Genomic DNA, 21,956 nt, shown 5'->3' with positions numbered 1-21,956 from the left:
AAATTTAGGGTATGCCTAAATTTGAATTGATTGTAAGCCCTCGTTTCCAACAAGAGGCTGTACTTGCTCCTCCCATGGAAGTTTGCTGCTTTTATCTTGACTTGCCATTATGGGTATGTGTCATAATGCCATAGTTCACCATTAGTGTCCTTAAGGTACTTTCTTGCTGAAAGGTAAGTAGGAATTGATTATGCTTTCTTGGGAATAATAACATGCTTAAATATGAAAAGTGCATTTTTGCTCACGCAATCCATTCATTCCAAAAATTTTACGACTTTTTCCTTAATTAGGAGTTGATTTTTATCCGCTCTCTTCTGCCCTTGGACATTGCTGGATGTTTTATCTGTGCATTTCATTCACCTTACCTATTTACATGTTTGATTTCACCTTGCCCTAGAAACCTTCCTAGGATTAAAGTTTGAGACATCAAGGGCATTCAACATTGGCTTGCGGTGTTTTACTTTCATGAACCAAGCATAGAAGTTTGGATTATATTATATGGACAATGTGTAACTCTTCCTTAGTTAGAATTGGGTATGAAGTACTAGTAATGTCCATAGACTCTCAATCCCTTCATTTTACATGGTCACATAACGGTTTACTACCTCCACTACCTTTCCAATTTCAATTTAATTTGCAACTGTAATGGTATATGAGAAGGCAGTGCATTCTTTCAAGTTGTGAAAAACCTAGATGGCCTCTACATGGCCAGCATAGAAGGTGAAGGAATTGACCTTGTATTCACCGATCATTTTATGAGTTTCAAGTCCATGTTGCCTATGGCATTCAAAGAATCTCTTAGTAGCACGCAATGTTTGTATGACATTTAACAATCTGAAAACTATGTAGTGGCCATTTTTCAGGAAAAAGGATGCAAAGTCTAGGCCGACACTTTAGAGGTTGTCACCATTTTCAGAAAAGGATGCAAAGTTTGGGCGGACACTCTAGAGGCTGTCTTTGATCAAGAACTCCTTCCAATGCCTATAGAACACGTATGACGCTTCAGCGAGTTTCAATCAGAGATCATTAATCATGCGATCTCAGATTTTGAGCAAACAATAAAAAAAGTGTATATCAATCATGCATTGTATTCGCAAACTAATTGAATATCATATAAAAAAACATTGGATGTGGCCAACAAATTTATTACAAGGAGGTGACACCTCACCCCAAGGAAGAGTGCACCCTTTGTGACCAGTTAGAAGAGTTTGTGGGCGTGCGATGGATGGAGTGCCTGATTCAATCCACCACTTAGAAGGTACTACCTAATCTATACTGTCAATACCAGAGGAGACAGGTAGCCTTCCAAACTTTCCTATAATCTTGGAGCCTGAGATGGAGGCAATGATGGATGCATTTATGCCCATGGATGTCGAAACATTTGATCCGCTTAGAGAGGAAGCATCCATACCATTATATAATGGGTGCCGAGTATCTCGCCTGAAGACACTGCTTGCACTCCTAAGTGTGTAAGCAAAATACGGGTGAAGTGATGCGAGTGTGACCGAGTTGTTTAGGTACCTTATACGTACACTTCGTTGATTTCTTTTCGGCACTATCATAAAAAACAATTGTGCTTTTTCAAGGTATTTTATGATTTTTTTTAAGGTTACTGAAGTATCATATATTACCACTTGCAAATACCATGATGATGCATGACATGTTTTACAAAAGCTTGGCATGGACTACAATAGTATCCATGCATGTATCAATGATTGCATACTGTTTTGAGGAGAATACAAGACTATGGAGACATCTCCAAAGTGTGGTGCTCAAAGGTATTGACAAGACTTGCAAGGGAAAACCATCCCTTAAAAAGTTCTTCGACACTTTCCGCTTATCCCGCGCATAAATCACATGTTTCGTACGTCTGGCATGGCGAGCTTGACAATGTGGCATGAGAGAATAGATCCAGAAATTGAGTTCAATGAATATCAACGGATTCACATACATGGATCCACATTGACCCTACCTTTCCAGTCTTTGCCCTTGAGCCAAGGAATCTTCGGCTTGGTCTTGTTATGGATGGCGTGAATCCATTCGGTCTACGCTCAACTTCTTATAGTGTGTGGCTTGTAGTCCTTACCAACTACAAGATTTCTCCATGGCTTTCTACGAAGAAAGGACACCTCATCCTTAGCTTGCTCATTTTCGGCCACTACAAAGCCAAAAATATAGATGTGTATCTTCATCCATTAGTCGATAAGCTTAAGATTTTGTGGGAGGAGGGGGTTACCATGGAAGATATGAGCAAGTGTGATGGTTGATGGTCCGCCAATATTCAAGCCATTCTCATGTGGACCATGGATGACTTTCTGAGATTCTGGAAGTGCTCAGGTAAGTAGGCTTCCGTTATCTTTGATAATATCTATCATAACTCGTTCAAGTTTGTATTCACTGGATAGAGGTGTTGGGACAAGTTTGGTTACCTCAGGTTATCATGCATGTCCATTGTGTGGGCCACAATTAGACTCCCGAAGGTCACGAACCATGAAGAAGATGGTATATCAAGGACACGTAGCTTTCTTGCTAGAGGGTCATGAACTGAGGGAAGGTTTTCTTGGACGACCTCAAGCACATATGAACGCCCAAAGCTGGTAGTACGAGCTAAAAATGGTCCACATCCAAACTGAATACAACGGTTCTCAATTTTCTATGAGTTGCCATATTGGACCCACTTACAAATCAACCACTTGTTGGATCCCATGCATATTTTCAAGAATTTGGGCAGCTTACTAAGGGACCACATCATAGGAAAGAGAGACACTGCAATGTAGTAGTTGAAAATGGGATAGGAAAAATAATGGATGCTGCAATGGAGGAGAAACTGAATCGCTTTTGTATGTTGCACCATGCCTCCATGGAGACGTGGCTTGCTAGGTACGAGCAAGCCAGGAAAGGTCGGGAAGAAGTGCGATCTGAATTTCGACATAGTACACGCCATCGACCACTTCAATATCCCGAGGGCATGGAGGAGATGTCGCGGTTTATGTCAACGGGATGGTTGCATGGAGCTTTGACCGCAATGTCTCACAAAGGGGCAGAGGTCTCAACTGAGGAGTTGGAATTCTTGAGGGGATGTAGTCCAAAGGTGACAATGTGTTTAGGGTTTGTCATATCTACATTTTATATGCAACAATTAATTGACTGTTTCAATGTACAATACAAAATATACAGTGCGACGTGGTTGCACGGACGACATTTCCACATGGAGCATATCAACAAAATGTGCTCCACAATAGATTGTGGTATCATGGAAAAGTTCGAGCAGCAAGAGAGTCGACGACGAGCAATGGACACCATTATAAATGAGATGGAGTATTTTGGAAACTTGCAAAGTATTATCATGGTGGTTTACTGTAGCTTCTCGATGATCCTATGTGTAGTGATTCAAAGTGGTACTTGAAGGAGCTCGAGCAACAGTTTGACGAGGTCCATCTAGATTTCTCGAAATAGATTCCAAGAAAAGATGGACAGATTTGTGCGACACATTTGTATTGCCGGCCCATTGTGAACAAGTGCATGAACTCATGTTTTTTTAAATTTTATTATAACATGGTACATATCACAAAAGTTAAATCTCTCTTGTATGTGATTTTGAATAGGTAATTTTCTATCCAAACCCTCGATAACCTCGATGGTGGTATGGTATACCTTCAACTCCCCGAAGTGCAAGAGTATATGATCAAAGAAATATTCCCTGCGTAGATGAGGACAATATGTAAATAGAGGGGTCGATATTGCAAGGGGTGGAAGCCGCCGAAAGCTTGGAGCATGTAGAGGAGCTAGAATCGGGTAACAATGATGGAAATACTGGAGTCGAAGAACTCTTTGAGAACGAGATGGACTCATCCTTTTGTGGTGGCCTATCTATCGACCTTCCAGTGTATGGGGAGTTGTGTTAGGAGACTAATATGGGACCATAGGGTACTTCATACTTGGACCATTGATCTTGCTAGCAATGTGTAACTCTTCCTTAGTTAGAATTTGGTCTAAATGCTATAGGAGGTGATCATCCATTGTTTAAGGGCTTGGTCTTGAGATATCTTGGCATTGGTGATCAATTTCTTTGTGAGTGTGGGGTTTTCTACCGTCATGAATTCATATTCCTCCCAGGTGCATGTCATGGAGTGGACATCGGATACTATGGATGGATCAAGCAGACCTAGTTCCAAACACTCATAACTCTTAGCGATTAGGGTGAACATGGCATCCAAGCACTTGATGCAAGTGATTAGGTCACCTCCTATGTTATCAGCTAGGTCTTTAGCCAATGTGAGGATCGATCGTCGTTTGTAGGATAGCTTAAGACCTGCTGGTGGATAAGGTTTGATTGAACTGGATAATTTGGTAGCTCATGGTTGCAGCTTTGGTTACTCCTGAGAGTTTGGTTGGGCTTCTTGCATGATGGGCTTGGTTAGAGTTGGGGGTGCCACACTACTAGATGCTGGTGAGGTCTTAGGGACACTAGTCAGGGCGGGTTGAGGCAATGTGTGAAAAGCATGGTGGGGCTTTGGTCGATAGACTTGTTTAGTCTCTGCCATCTTATGCATTTATTGCAGCTCTATGTGTTTCGTAGTTTGAGTCATTTGTGGTATTGGTGCCCTTTCTATCCCATGGTTTGGTGGAGTTAAGGTTGGGGGTGGCGTTGGAGTAGTGTCCTTAGCCATCTTGGCTTTAGGTAAATCCAGGTGTTCAAAACCCCTCATTAGACTTGATGGTGAGTTTCTCTACCACTAGCTTTGCAGACTATGATGGGGTCACGCAATCCTTTTGCTGAAGGCTATAACTATCCAAACATTGCCAATGGCAAGGTGAATGCACTGCAAGTAATAGTCGATACTGCAGTGTGCTTGTTTCTTGAATGTGCGTCCTAGCAGCAATTCCTTACTAGCGGTCTTAGTGTTAGGCATCACACAGAAGATCATAGGTAGGCTTTCAGTCTTGATAGAGACTGTTATTCTACACTTCTCAAAGTGAATAGGATTGTCCTCCTCCAAATGGATTGAGTTTGGTGTTGGTGGGGTGTAGTTTTGGTTGACCAATGAGGGTCCAATGATCGTATATAAGGACCAATGAGTGTATCAAAGACGTGTGTCTTCTGGGTAGTCACTAACAATCTTAGGTAGGCAAGTCCCACCACTTCCTCATCTTCATCTTCAATTTCCATGATGGTGGCCACTCGTATCTTGATAGCGTTGGATTGTCTATGAGAGATCCTTACCATCATGTAGATTGGTGCTAGGGGCATGTAACTAGGCTCACCAATTGCCTTAGCGGCTTGCTCGTACTTCTCACTATCGGAGAATGGTAGATCAATTGTGGCTAGCACATGTATCCAATGTCGCTCATCCTCAGGACAAGGGATGTACTTGGTGACTGGCCCGTACGATTTCCTAATTTGCGCATCACCCTTCAGTATAGTGGAGATGGCATCCAAGTCGATTGGTGTGGTCTTCCAAATATCCATCTCTACTTTTACTACCTCTGTTCGATTTCCTAAGAAGATTAGACCGTTACCCCATTCTTCTGTGACTGGTGCATTGTGCATCCAAGGCCAACCTAATAGAATGTCATAGTCCACTCCCTTCATGAATATAAAGTCAATAGAGAATTGGTGTCCGATCGAACAGGTCAGGGTAGTCTGTGTGTCCAATTGCCAGAATCGGACAGGGTGGTTCGAAAGTCCAATTTTGAAAATCAGAGGAGGTCACAAATCCGAGTGTCTGATCCTCAGGATGATCAGACGTATGGTAGTGGTTCGATGATTGGGGTGTCCAAGTCTAGTGTGTCCAACTGTGTGAGTCTAACTTTACTGAGTTCAATTGGACTGGTTAGGTTGGTTGTTTGAGTGTTGGCCGTCCTATTCTCAAACGGGTGTAGGGCGTTTGAGTGTCCGATTCTGGAAATTAGACGCCTGTGGATCGTGTCTGATTCCGCTGGCATGCAAACAATGGCAATGAAAATCGCTATGCACCAACGATTTTGGGCCACATCCACAAGCAAGATTTTCCAAAATCTAAGGGTAGATACACAAAAAGGTTTCTACACACCTGATCTAAGCAAAAAACTCATGTGGCCACCAATTCATTCGCTAGAAGCACCAAGTCTCACAAGCTCTCAAGCTCTCTCTCTCTCTCTCTCTCTCTCTCTCTCTCTCTCTCTCTCTCTCTCTCTCTCTCTCTCTCTCTCTCTCTCTCTCTCTCTCTCTCTCTCTCTCTCTCTCTCTCTCTCTCTCTCTCTCTGCTGCAAAAATTGAAAATGAGTCTCCCTTTGCTTCCTAGGGTCTTAAACCCTTGCTCGACTCAACCTTAATCTACTCGGTCACTCCTCGTGCGATTCTAACACCTCTAAGCACTCTTTTTTTTCATTTTTCTCCATGTTTGGGCCTGTTTCACAGTAGAAACCCTAAAGTTTTTTCCTTTGATTTCTTGGTCCTATCCTACTCTAAATGCAACAAAAATCAAAACAAAATACTAAAATGATTCCTTATACTTGGCTAATCATAAAAAAACAAAAATACTTACTTGTTGCAAAGATTAAAAACCTCCTACATATCTCAAGCTCCAATTCCGGGATGAAACCCTTAGTTCATCACTCGATTTGAGGTGTGCAAGTGCTCAAGCTTGAATCTTTGGTCTCAGCAATGGAACCAAAATGTAGTGGGAGCTCATGCTCGACCACCAAGACCCACGGACCGCTTATTGTTTCAAGTGTTTTAAGCGAACACCTATGGCTATCCCTCACCTAGCCAATGCACCTTTGATCCTATCGGGGTGTAGTGAGCTTACCTTGATGCCCAAAGGAGTTGCCTCCTTCCTCAAGCACACCGGTAGCTCCATGATTCGAGATACGAGCTCAAGCATCCTCAAGCCTCCACCTCCAAGCTCCATCTTCCATAGCCGCGCGCAAGACAAGAGAAGAAAAGAAAATAGAAGAAGAGAGGAGATGATGGAGAGCTTCACCTCCAAGATCCCTCACCCTCACATACTCACTCTCTCACAATCTTACAGTCCCTCTTGCAAGCACACACAAGCAAGCAAGAAGAGAAGAGAAGAAGATGAGTCCACTTTTCCACACACCAAAGAATGAGCTCCTTATTCCCTTTTTGACTTGATATACAAAACCCTAAATCCCTTTTGGGCGGTGATTCCCTTATCCCATTTTTACATGGCCGGCGGTGGCCTAGGCCCTCTTTTCCATTGTCCTGCTATCTTCCTAGCTTCCTTCCTACCACCCATTCCTACCACCCATTTACTTTTACAATTTGCACAGGAGAAATCCTGGCGCTCTTTTATAAAACGTTTTGGAGGCACCTCACATTCAAAAATGTGCTTTTACCTTTGCCTTAGCTTTTGAGGCTGCTCTTGCGCCTTCGGCCATTTCCCTTCCTACTTCTTCCACTGTGTCTGATTTCCTTTTAGGCCACCTCTTTTGGCTCCTGACTTGCGCCTTTTCACTTTTTTCGCTTTTTTCCACTTTTTCTTGTGTTGAGGTTAAGAGATGGATCTTGTCAAGAACTGACCTAAGAGGAGAGAGAAAGAAGAGAGAGAGAATTGCAAAAGAGAGTGTAGAGGAAAGAGAAAGACTAGAAATGGAAAGAGAAATACTAAAAAAAAATCGAGAGATGGCTTGCAACCACAAAAGGATAGGAGAGAAGCTTCAAAAGGTGAAAGGACAAGTTGTAATGATTCAAAATGGTGCTTCTATAAGTATTCTTCACACCTTTTACACTTAGATCAATATGACACTGAATATTATTCAAATATTTCCCTTTATTACATTAGATTTCTCCTTACTTATAGTACTTAGTCTTCTTGTACTGTTTATTACATTTTCACTTATTGTACTTTTTAAATAGTTGTATCGTCATATAGATAATTGCAAATCATGGTCTGATAGGTCATTTTGGCCTTTTTGTAGTTGTTAATATATCATATCATTTCATTTCTCTCCATCGTGGAGAGACATTGTAGTTGATCTCTCTCTTTTCCATTATTTTTTTCTAACAATGGTGGCGTAGTCAATCCTCTCCCTCTTCTCCTCAATCCTTTGTTCATGTGGATTTTGTTATACAAATGGTTATTTATTTATTTATATGGATTTTCTTTATCTATTTGCAACATGATAGTGACTTGTTATGTGGAGGTGCCATGTTAGCACTTATTGCATCATATCTAGTAGATAGATGGTAGGGAAACAATGTGTTTTGTGCTATTGTGAGTAGATTATTGGGTAAAGTTACATGGCATTGATTTTTTGAGGAGCGTACTTTGATGTATAGGAATAATTTATTATCGGACACTTTTCCATAGCACCAAAATATTGTATTTTTGGATGCTTTCTAGTGCAAAGATATTGTATATACATATATACAACTTATTTATTTGGATGTAACTTGTCTGTAATGCCTTAGCTTATTATTTATTTGGATGTAACTTATTTGCAAGGTCTCATCAGCTGGCTTATTATTTTTATAAACCTTAGAATGGATTTATTTAATAGTAATTTGATATTCTTAGACAAAAGTATGGCATTCAAAGAAAGAAAGGTAAGCCCGAAAGGAGATGCTTTCAATGGCATTTGAGCACAAAAAGATGAATGTAGATCCATAAATTCATGCATGGGGGGAGATTGTATCTAATGATCGTGACATCTAATCTTTGTCTCAATTTCTCTTATTTATTCTCTCCTCAACCCTTCATTCATGTGACATGTCCCAAACTTATGGGAAATTTCCATATTCCCCAATATGGTGTTTGTTCTTTGATGATATAGATCAAGGTATAATTTAAATTTGTGTTAAGCTATCTATAAATTTTTTAACTTAAAATGATTGTATTCGACTAAAAACTCTCTCTCTCTCTCTCTCTCTCTCTCTCTCTCTTGGAATCACTAAAACATAAGAAATAAAAATACACTTTTATTACTTTTATGACGTCTATAAACTTTTTCCTTATATATTTATTTGTAACATTGTTCTATATAGAATACACATACTATATACATAAATAAATAGAGGATATTTAAGTGCTTCTACTAGCAAGAAGATGCTTTTTCTAATTGTCATTTCACCTCTTCTTTATCCAAGCCATTGAGTTTGGATCTTTATATCACTATAGAGAGGAAGAAGCTGGTTTTAAACTCTTTAAAGTTCATCTACTTCAAAATCTCCATTGTGCTATCATAATAATAGTATAAGATTTTGAAAGTCTGAATGGTGAAAGTTGTAATTTTTTTTGAAAATATATGTTAGTTGTTTAGTGGGAGATGTGTTTACAAAAAGAAACTTTCTTCCCATTTGAGATAAGGGTAAACTTGAAATTATATAGCTAGCTATTTGGGAACTCATTTCTTGTGTATTTAAAAAATAGTTTCCTAAACCTTTATATATTTCATAAATATCACTTTCTAGATTTTTATCTTTTTTAATAATTTCGTAAAATGTAATACTTAGTGTATTATCATTTATGATTTTTAGGTATTTGAATTTATGTAATGGTGTTCTATAGATTTATTTGTAATAGGAAGTTGCTTTATTATGATAGTTTTTCCATAGGTAAATGATGTGAGAAGTTAAATCTACATTTATTTGTCTTTGTGAAATTACACGTGTAACTATGTTTATGAGTTTGTATCAATTTAATATTAGAATGTTGTAATCTTGAATGGTAGCTAATCTTTTGATAAATGAAGTAACATATTTCTTAATTATTTTTGTTTTAGATTATGGATTCTTCAATATCTTATAATCGATGATTATGCTAATTATCTCTATTTTGAAATTTTGTTACAAAAAAGAAATCTTGCACTTGTCCAATTATTGATTTATTTTTTCAATTTAGAGTTGCAAAGCATTAAAAATTATGATTAAAATATTGCTACTTAGGATATGATCATATAAAATTATGGATATTTTGTTCTCTATTAGAATTTAAAAAGAGTTTCTTCTGTTCAATCAAGCAATGGATTTCGAGAGTTATTCAACATATGAAAAAGTAACAAAAAAAGTTGGTTATCTTAATTGCCTAATCATAGAAAAAACCTTTTTGCTTAATGATATTTTATAGTTTGGTGATACTTGAAAATTTTCAAAATCTCTAAATACAATACTCAATTTCAATATGTTTTTGATATTTGTAATATTTTGAACATTTTTAGATATTAGTTGTTTACCATTAAAAGTATCCTTACACATTCTTACCCATATTGAATCAATCTTCTTTTTTGTTAATATTTTTAGTGCTTTTTTTGTATTGTCCAAAATGTCATTTATAATGTGAGATTTTCCATTTAGCTTGCTCATGATATGTATATATTGGTTTGGATTTAAATCTTTGCTCACAATTTAAAAAAGTGAAAAGTGTAATTCTTTACAATCTTAAATTTTTAACATATCTAACGATTTCTTATCTACACATGGTGCTACAAATCAATAGTAATTCTCATCATCTATAATTTCTTTAGATGTTAAAACATTATGCATTAGATTATCTATTTACATATTACTAATATCTTCATGTTCTTGAACACCATCATTGTTAAACTTCCTAAAGTTAATTTCTTTTCTATAATCTCTTTATTTTTTTAACATTTCAAAAATATTCTAATCAATCAATGTTGATACTTATTTTGTTCTCTTTATATAGTTTTTTGGATAAAAACTCTTTTAAACCACACTTTTGTTTAGGTCAAACTTTACCTAACACATAAGTACTTTTATATTCCATTTTTATGTTATTCCTAGTAATAAACTTGATTTATCTTTTAAAAATATTGGTAAAATATATTGAATTTCATTTATATTGATAATACATTGATTTTTGATCTAGAAATACTAGATTATTGCTTGTAACCAAGTTCACATATCTATATAAATCCCATTCGTAGTGCAATTAATCTCTCGTGCATTTTATTCAAAATTTTTAGTGTTTTAATTTTTTATTTAATTTCATATTATGTGGACAAAAACACTTTGGTATTTTCTTTTAAATCACATAACCACCTCTTTCACATATGTATTATTGTGTATTTTCATGAAAGTTTTTATTATAATGGATTTTTTTCGTTATATTTAATACTTTTAATCATATTTATTCTAAAATGTATGGTGTCACAACAAGACTAGGGCAACGAGAGATTGGGTATCGCTATTAAGATTTTTTGAACATTCAAAAAGGGTAAGTTATTGATAGCTTTGTCTAAGATAGACCATCTACGCTTGTCGTGCTCCCCACAGAGTATGGCTCGCGTCGAGACTTTTGATTGGAAAATGGAGTAACTTTCAAAAGCTTCCCCAAAGGAGGGCCAACCAAGCCATATGTTTTTGAAATTGGGATTTTTCGTTAAGCTTTAAAGACGATGTATAAACCCATTAATTTTTAATAATGTAGTAGATAGTGATAAATCATATATAATAAATGTAATGTGTGTTATAGCATGTATCATTTCGATTACGTTGTCGTGCTATTGCGCATCCGAGCCGTAAACACCTCCATTTTTGTTGTGCATCTGTGTTATCTTTTCACATGTGTTTCATTGTGTTTGATTGCTACATTATCTTTCCGTCCTTTTCAGTACCTGCATCCAATGTACATACTCCACTTATGTGTTTGTGTTTGCATGTGTTTCTTTTTGTGTCCATGTTGTGTGTGTGTCAGAAAAATATGAAAAACTGATGCCAAAGAATATTATCATGCTGTCAATTTCAATGATGAACTCCAAAAAAAGTGCAGGATACTGTGGAATCAAAGGAAGCTTTGTAGAAGTCGATATTTAAGCTATGAAGATAAAGGTTGCATGTGAACAAGGCCAACGTAACATGCGGGACAAAGCATTTTTGAAGAAGATACATTGGCACTACATGCAATGGAGATTATGATGGAGAGGGGTCCTTGAAGAAAAGAGACCTATTTGAGGGTCAAAGACAATACAACTCTTTAGTTCACTCCATTGAGGAAAAGGTTACCAAGCAGCCTGTTATGCTAACATGTGGAGAGTTGCGACCATATCAGCTAGAAGGTTTGCAGTGGATGTTGTCTATCTACAATAACAACTTGAATGTCATATTGGCTGATGAAATGGGGCTTGGAAAAACCAGTCAAACAATAGCTCTATTCGCATATTTGATGGAAAACAAAGGATTAAGTGGCCCACATCTCATCATCGCATTGAAGGCAGTTCTTCCCAATTGGGCTTATGAATTTGCCACTTGGGCACCAAGTATTGCTATAGTTCTGTACTATGGAGGCCGTATTGACCGCAAAGACTTGAGGGACTTATACAAAGAAGAGGGAAGATTTAATGGGACAGGAGCCCTTTTCGGCCGTGCCTATTCTTGTCACACAGACGATGAAAGCTAATAAAAAAGTGATGTAAAGCCTTAGTGGCTTTTGCTCTCTACCAGGAAGAATCAATGAAATCGATGGAATCAGTCTCAATGATCTTCACTGGTGCGGCGTTATCACTTTGGGGGCCATAGTTTCTTATTTGTCGGATGCAGATGTATCTCTGCACATGAATTGGTGGTGGGCGACTCGGGAGGAAGAAGGTGTATATGAGAGAAGCGCAAAGTGCCAGAGGACCGTCCAAAAGCTCACTTTGACGGGACGACGATGGAGTCTAGTGCTCGTGCATAATGGGAAGCTACAAACAGCGGACTATTTCTGAGTTTTTGAAAAGAACTTCCAAGTTGCATAAGCCAAGGATAATTGCTGTATTGGAGGGAAAAGCTTGAATGCAAGGGCCTCTGGATGAAACTGATAGTGAAGTCGATTATAAAGCACTAGAGGCTTGTGCCAACTGCAAAAATCTCCGCCTACAGAGATGAAGCATAACAATGTTGTTCCGAACGGCCATTTCAAGAAGGACTAGCAGAACTATGTCTGAACATGGATCAATCAGCCTGCTCGCAGGAAGCGCAGACGTTTAGCGAAGCAAAAGAAGGCCGTGAGAATATTCCCACGAGCTACTAGCGAGCCTCTTCGGCTTGTAGTGCACTCTCAGACTCTGAAGTACAACCCGAAGATCAGAGCTGGCCGTGGATTTGTCTCAAAATTGCAGCTTATGTGGAGCAGGATATCACAGTTTTTGTCTGGAAATGCTAGATAACGCAGCTCCGGATGCTATCAGGTTACATTCAACATGGGTCTCTAGGAGGATTTTGAAAAGCTACCAAACCTTTTGAGCCAATATACACAGATGAGTCTGTCGGGTTTGCTGCTGAATACAGATTTGAAGTCTCTAAACTGGAGCTTGTTGTTGCAAAGCCACATTCTCCAGAAAACTATGCTCTTGCAAGAGAATGTACGAGTGTGAAGATTGATTGGGTGTACATTGGTTCATGCACTGGTGGGAAAATTGAGGCAATTAATGACCAAGTCGATGTTTGGCCAATGGCTCGATTGTACTTTGATGCCACAGTTTTGCAGTGAGTGCAGTTCCTGTACGTTATACCAGTTGCCCTACAGACTTTGCCCCAATGCTTTTACCTTTGTTAGTGGCTTGAAAGCTTGAGCTTGCTTAAGAGCCTTGGGGCAAGACTAAAAGTTATATGTAGAGATAAGAAAGAAGGGACTTGAACAAAATTTGTTTGTTGGTAGTTTCTTTGTTGTAATTCACTTGACAAGCAATATAGTGATCTTTGGCATCAAAAATTGATATCTTCTTGTTAGCCTCTTTCCTTGTAGCATCTTGAACCCCGTGTTTAGCAGCTCTTGCACGAACTCCATGACAACGTATTGAATTGACCTTTCTACATAACTTAAGAAAACCCTAACCTTGTGCCATGATTAAATAGGAAAGGGCTCAATACAATCAAAAGAGTCGTATGAGGCCATCATTTTCATGTACAGTTTGGAAGCCAAGTTTATGTAGTAAAGCCTAAGATAAATGCATAGTTTCAGTTCTATTTCATTGCATGAACAATATTTGGTGAGCTCGTTTAAACATGGACACATAAGTTATAATGAAAGTGAGAATCAAATTAAACTATTACACTTGCATAAATATGGTTTTGGCAAATGCAGGACTCAAAAGCCCCACAGTGGAAGAGCCAAAAATTATTGATCCAAGAAAATACCATATTGTTGATTGTAACCAAGTTCACATATCTATATAAAACCTATTCATGGTGCAATTAATCTCTCTTCAATTTTATTTAAAAAAATTAGTATTTCAATTTTTAAATTGATTTCATATTATGTGGACAAAAGAACTTTGGTATTTTCTTTTAAATCACATAGCCACCTTGTTCACATATGTATTGTTGTATATTTTCATGAAATTGTTTATTATAATGGATTAATTTTTTTTCATTATATTTAATACTTTTAATCATATTCGATCTTAAATGTATGGTGTCACAACTTATACATCATAAATTTATAATATCTTGTTTTGGATATGTCTTGATGAGCTGTTTCATTAATGTACTTTGAAACTTATTAATATGTTTTATTTAGCTTTAATTTTTTTTTCATATGTTATCATCACTAGTTTTATTTGCCTTAATGTATAGATGCTTATATTTAATGTAATTGTACTACAAGTATATATGTCTTTATATGGAAGATGTGTCTTGTATTCTTCCTAATATCTACTAAGAAGTACTCTTTCTTCAAGGCTTTCTTGAAGGCAAGCCAAGATGGACTCCAGGCATAAAGCTCATTGATGTGTGGCTTTAGGGAAGAAGTCATCGACCACACAAAATACTGGCTCATCATATGCACTAGCACACCAAAGAACTCTAGCTTTGATTCATAAAGTTTCAGACCACTTCCATTGTCGTGGGGTAGCTCCCCCAACCTCATACTACACATTCCCTTAAGCTGTATCTCTTGCAACATATGATGGTGGTGTTGATATAGTTGCATGTATGCATTAAAGGTCCATAAAAGCTACTTTAACTCATCACTAGAATCTGATAAACCTATTGATAGAGGCGGTTCTTCCATCTTGCTAACAATCTGGATGTGGCTTTCACACGTTGAGTTCACCAATGATGTGGAAAGGCAATCGTGTTGAGCCACCAATCCACAAAGGATAAGAAGTGAGGCAAGATGAAAGAAGGAAGATATACGAATATAAGCAAGGAGTTACGCCTTTAGACCCAAGATATCATTTCAAGCAAAGCTCCATTCAATCAAAGTGTATTCATTCTCCTTGTAGCCTTGAAGTCATACTTTAGCAACACCTAGAAAACCCAAATAAATTCCTACCACAAGGTAAAATCACGAGTAGTATTAGCACAAAACTCTTTAGATTGGCACATCTCTTAGACCATGAAGCTTTTTCATAGTACTTCCTATATGCATGTGGCTCATAAATGGACAAGAATAAGATGAAATAGAGTTGGAAGGCACTAAAGGCACTCCCCATTTCCAAATCTACTAGAGGTGCACAAGCTTTGATTAGCTAGGCCAACATATATATACTCATGACTCTCAATCCCTTCATTTTACATGGTCACATAAAGGTTTACTGCCTCCACTACCTTTCCAATTTCAATTTAATTTGCAACTGCAATGGTATATGAGAAGGCAGTGCATTCTTTCAAGTTGTGAAAAACCTAGATGGCCTCTACATGGCCAGCATAGAAGGTGAAGGAATTGACTATGTATTCATCGATCATTTTATGAGTTTCAAGTCCATGCTGCCTATGGCATTGAAAGAATCTCTTAGTAGCACGCAATGTTTGTATGGCATTTAACAATCTGAAAACTATGTAGTACTGGCCATTTTCAGAAAAAAGGATGCAAAGTCTAGGCCGACACTCTAGAGGTTGTCACCATTTTCAGAAAGGATGCAAACTTTGGGCCGACACTCTAGAGGCTGTCTTTGATCAAGAACTCCTTCCAATGCTAATATATCATATGTTAATGATGAGCTCCCCTTGCAGACGATGATGGGTTTCCACGTCTTCACACTGATGGGTTGTTCTTGTATTGTGGTGATTCTTCCTAATGATTTGCTTGTCATGGAAGCTAGTACTATGCTCCCTAATTAACTAGTGCTCACTCCTTTGATTATGCACCCATGTTGACATATTGTCCTAGATTCTTGCTATTGACTCCCTTTCATCTCCTCAAATTTTTTGTTCCTATATGCCCATAGCATGAGTGTCCTTGTAACATGCCTAGGTCGCGACATGTTTTAGTAGTCCATCAAGAGCCTGATCTAAAAGATGCCACATGGCACTCCTACGGAATATCACATGGTTTGTTGGTTAGCGACTCTCGAGTCTACTCCGCCATGAAACATATCGACCAACCCTATTCGAATCAACGTGAATCTTCTTGGGTTTCTAATGGTCAAGTCATTCTACAGCCTTCTAACATCGGTCTTCAGACGACGATCTACTTTGCGCAGAGCATCTAAACCAAGGCAGACTCATATTGCACTTGGTTGAAAGAGAATGGGAAACGAGAGGGATGCATCACTCAACCTCTCTACCCGAGGGTAAAGTCCCATCTCGGTCCCCTAGAACGGTTTAAGCCAAGGTTCTACCCTACATTATCTAAGGTTAATACATCATCATGATTTGAATGTTGAGAAGCCTCTCAGTTCTCTGGGACCACCCTACTATAGGACGGACCCGTCGCAGGTTTCGTCCACCCGCTTCCCTTGATAGCTCCATTCATATGGTGACACCATGGCATACCAACAACACATCACAACCCTTAAGTGGAGCAATGGAAAAACTCTTCACTGTCCACATATCCTTGTATATGCAACCAAAGCTTTACAATGAGTGGTGTGATAGGCTCTGTATGGCCTTTACATGCCATTCCAACTTTCCTCGTGGATCCCATCTCATTCTCTTTGATGCCTGGATGGTAACACATACAAGCAACTTCCTTAATTAAGCTGTTAGTCACATGTTCCTTTACATAATTTTATGTACTGACACGCAAACAGATCAGACAAATTCCTTGAAAGGAAACTTTATATTAAAATTTCAAGTGAGATACAAATCTCGTCCATGCGACAATTCCCGCAATCAATAAGGATGCGTCTTATTTTCCTCCAATTTTTCACCCTTGCACTAGTAACAATTTTCCTCCAATTTTCCGCCTTGCACTAGTAAGAAGACCTCAATATTCCTTCCCGAGTCATGTAGACCATCTGAGTAGGACCTGAGGTAGGGGATTTATAGCCAGAGCCCCCCCTTGGCACCCAAGCATCCTCCTATGAAGAGATGTTTCTATAGAGAGACCTCTCACGATGGGTTCGGTCCACGTTCTCCATGTGGCTATCAAAAACCCCCTTGGATAGGGTTGGCAGCTAGTTGGGGGGTGCTCAACACGACTTTCTAAGGTATTTCAACATGAATCAAATTTGAAAGATTTTCTTCTTATCAATTCCTTTGTTAGATGACTCCTTTTCCAAATAGGTGTTCCTAAGTACAAACACAAGCAGAAGTGCACAATATGTACTAGAAAATTCTTTGTTCTCTGCCGAAAGAAATTCCGATTTGATGCGATAGCATCTAGTCTCAGCTTTATCTCGTTATCGTCCAAGATTTCTAGAGATAACCTAATTTAATTTCCTTATTGTTTTGAATGAAGGAGTATCCTTGCAATGTTAATTGCAATTCGGGACATTGGCTTCCCTACAACAAAACCCTACGTATTCATTTGAACTAGGGTTTGTCGTGTAATTCATATAGCTACTTAAGGACTTTGAACTCCTTTTTGATTCAAGTAATATGGGCCTTGAGAAGAATCCTTCAACTCTTTAGGGTTTGAAATTCTTTCAACTTCCTAGGAACCCTACGTATTCTATCACAAATTCAATCTATGTTTTGTGAGATGTAATTGTATGTTTCTATTATTTCAACCAAGCAAATGAATGTAGATGCATAAAATCTATCAATCTAATGTGTATTCTTGAAACTTTTCATATATATACAAGCATGAAATTTCCATGCAATTTATGTGCAATTTAACAACTTCTAAGTGCAATTTTAATTGATCACCTAAGATGAATGCAATGAACAAGATTTTCCTAGTACGCTCATTATCTCAAAACATGGTCAATTAAGTTGCGATAATTAATGTAAATGTTCTTTTCTCCCAATTTCTTTTCCCTAATACAACGGGGTGTACCTGGTTCATAAGAGATGCATTTTCCATAGTTGCGGTCCCTTGGTTCGCGGTCCTGTTGGTTCCGGTAGGAGTTTTAGTGTTTGGAGAGATCTTTTGCTTGGGGGCCATCTTTTGCAAGTGGATTCTAGAGATAAAGGAGGAATGGATTTGAGATGGGAGAGCATAAGAGAAGATGGCTTAGTCAAAGAGTGAGATAGGGGGATTTGAACTAACTCTCTCCCTTGCAACCTCTCGGGGTAACTCCTCTCTCTCTCTCTGTCTCTCTGTCTCTCTCTCTCTCTCTCAAGCTCCTTCTCGCAATCTCTTGGAGGGGTATCCTTCTACCTCCCTCTCTCTACCTCTCTCTCATAGTCTCTAAGGGTCTCTTGGTGCCTCTCTAATTGCTCCCCATGCCTCATATTTATAGCTAAACAAGAGAAGAAGGGTTGTGGCTAAGAAGAGCTCTTTGTGGAGGGGATCTTAGAAAAATGAGTGATCAGAAACTTCTAAGATGTAGTCTGATGCTCAAATCACAAATCTGATAGTTTCGTTGGCTCCGAAAGGGGGGGTAAAACCCCAAGACATTTGATTAGAAATCTTCATGATCACTCCTTTCTCTTCTCCTTGTTCGAAGTGATGTTTTTTGCCTGTAAACTATGATCGCAACTTGTGCGATTTTGCCCAGACATTCTTTTTTTTTCATTAAATCTTTAAAACTAGCCCAAAAAGCCACTTACTTTTCTTACATGATATCCTGTTTTAGAAATTTCCATATCTTTTTAGGATATTTACAATAAATAATATCTAAAATAATGAAAATATGTTAGTTTTGTCCAAAAATCTAATATTATTGGACCATCCATACTATTCACATTAACACTAGTGATTAATATGGCTCATAACTCTCATTCACATTGTAACTTCCGTGAAGGGTGGCTACAGTCCTTGTGAATTTGGTAAAAATGTCGGATTACGACTCTCAATTTTTTTATATTTTTAATTAAATAAAATCTGTTAATTATTAATGTTAGTTAGTTTTTACTTTAGTTAGTAACCTTACTAACTAATTAATTGACTTTATGAAATATCAAAATCATTTTATAAAATCATTTTATAGAATTTTTAAAAGGTTTATATTTTGGTAAGTTAAAATATCAAAATTTGTTAATAAGTCATTGTCGTGATATTCTCGTGGTCACATCAAACCTAGAAATCTAGGTCACCATAAAGTTGGCAAGGTTGTCATAATGAAGATCTTACCTCTCCTCATTAAAGTGAAAAGTAATATTCAATTTGAATTTTGGTGGATACTCGATTGCCTCCCTCCATTGTTTCTCCATCGTTTCTCTCTTCTTTTTTTCTCCTCCTTATTAGTCTCTTCTTTGTTTTCGTTCTTGCTTCTAATCATATCCTTAGCTATGGATCAATCACCCAATGATCTCTGTAACTCAGCTATGGATCAATCATCTAATGATCTCTGTAGCTCTCATAAAAGACCTCTCTATCATCTTCATATTGAGTTGGACAGTGAGTATGAACCAATAAGAAAGAGAACAAAATCTATCACGGTTACAGAGTCTATGAAACATATACTGAGGTTTGAAGGAAAGAAGAATATTGATCTTTGGTTAGATGGAAAGCTATATCCCAAAGATCCTAGCAGAAATAGCACTCCTCCTTTCTATAATAGCTCGTCATTAATGAGGTTTATTGGTGATGACTACAATGGATTTTTAGGTTATACACTTAATCTTGTTGGAGAAAAGGATATCCTTGGACTAGAGAATCATCTTTTGATGAAACACAATATAGAGTTGTTGCAGAAGCTAGAGGATTGTCAACAAAAAATTCATTCATTGGAAAAGCGTATCAAAGCTTATCAACAAAAGCAAACTTTATTCGGCCTTCGAAATCGACAAAGAGCTCTTAAAAATATTGAGAATCTCAAATGAGGAGGAGGAGGCTGTGGTAAAAGAATCCAAGCAGCAATGTATATTTTTTTTCACTTGAAAAATCTTAAATATGGCTTTATTTAAACTACTTGCATTGATTTGTGATGTTAATTTTGCTTAGACCTCTTCTACAACCAAATGCAAGTGAAAGAGATTCTTTAAAAGCAGCTCAGTTTTATTATCATCTTCTTCCTTCAGTAGTTTCAAAGGATATTTTGGAGAAGAAGAAATTTAAAAAGGCAAATAAACAATGCTTTGAGTCATTTGTAAAGGATCATTCTTTGGATTCTGAGTTAGTACAGAAGACACTGGATAGTATTGGTATCAGTCGAGATGCTTATATGCAACTTTTCCAGCTTTTACAATCAAATATGAAGCAAGGACAGGTACACAATTGCATACTTCCGAAACAATTTGTGGTTAGGACTATCAGACAGAGAGTTAATAACAAAGTGATGGAGATTCTAGGTGAGCCTTTTCATATCAAGGCTAGCTTCAAGGGCAAGAAAAAGGAGGTTACATTCAATGAATTTAAAAATATTTTCCTTGACTTGCCCACCCTACAATGCTTAATGATCAAATTTTATGACTTGTCACTAGCAGAGGCACAAGGAGTGGCTAGATTTGTGATTAAACTTGATGAAAGTGAGATTCTGAAATGTAAAAAATTGAAGAGAATCTCTATTACCTTGATGAATAGAGCACTTTCGTCAGGTCATTGCAATCACTCAACATCATTTAGTGTTCAATCTGAATATAACATCTGGTGGCTAGGAGCATTTGAGGTAGATACTGAGAATTTTGATATACTATATTGGGTTTTTCATCAAACATCAATATCGACAAATTTGGCATAAATTCAAGCTTAAAGATACAACCACATCAAGCAATACATCATCTTTAGCAAGGAATATACAAATTGTTACCCAAAGAAGAAAAGATAGATATTTAAATTCTTGCACAAAGCAAAGATTTACAGAATGGTTACAAACCAAATAAAGAGTTGGGAAAAGATGGGTTTCAAGAAACCCTTAATCTTTGGCATCTTCTAGTCTGATTGTGTTGCAGAAGAGTCCTTAGTTTCAGGCACCTCAACAGGGCCTTCAGAGGAGTCCTTGGTTTCAGGTAGCTCGACAGGGCCTCTAGAGGAATCTTTTGTTTCATCCCACTCAATAAGACCTCTGTATTTCAAAAACTCTTGTTTTCGATAGCCTGGAAGAAGCTTCAAATTCTTACTATCTCCTACATAAGAGAGCAAATAGGAGCCAAGAACTCCAAAATATCCAGCTCTAGATCCACTGTATCCAGGCATGAAGCCAAAAACTCTTATGGCTTCTTCCTTCTCCACCAAAATGATCTTGTCCAAACCTCTGCTGAAAACTTGAGATCCAATTACCTTTGAGATAGCTCTCAAAGCCATCATTGGTAGACTTGGAGAGCTTGACAATCTACTATGATATATTACAATTGTTTGATTGTTTAAGTTTCCAATATAATGGCCAAGGATTTGATTTTTTCCAAGATTCATTGGCCTAGAGCCCTTGGCCCTTCCAAGAAAGTTGTCTAGATCTTCAATCTCAATCTATAGAACAAACCACAACAGTACAAGATATAAGATATTTATCTATAATGCATAATAAAGTCTAACATAAACTCAATGGGTAGCTTCGAATTATATTTCATACCTTAGGGTGTTCGTCTTCTTCAAGAAGACTATCATCATAAAGATTTATTGAACTCTTGGGCTTCTCATCTGATGGAGACTTCAATCTCTCTTCATACCCTACATCATCAATATGAAGTTTCTTCTGGACCTGCAAGAACTCTTCTTCTGCCCCCCCTTTTCATATTCTATGATCTGATTAATACATGTATGTAAGGCTATAGAGCTATCTTGGAAATTCTCTCCCTCAACATC

This window comes from Lygodium microphyllum, chromosome 12 (assembly GCF_053477565.2).
Source record: "Lygodium microphyllum isolate KBCC chromosome 12, Lygodium_microphyllum_v1.1.10, whole genome shotgun sequence".
Classification (NCBI taxonomy): domain Eukaryota; kingdom Viridiplantae; phylum Streptophyta; class Polypodiopsida; order Schizaeales; family Lygodiaceae; genus Lygodium; species Lygodium microphyllum.
The sequence above is the reverse complement of the archived record's forward strand: the minus strand, read 5'-3'. Positions refer to the sequence as shown.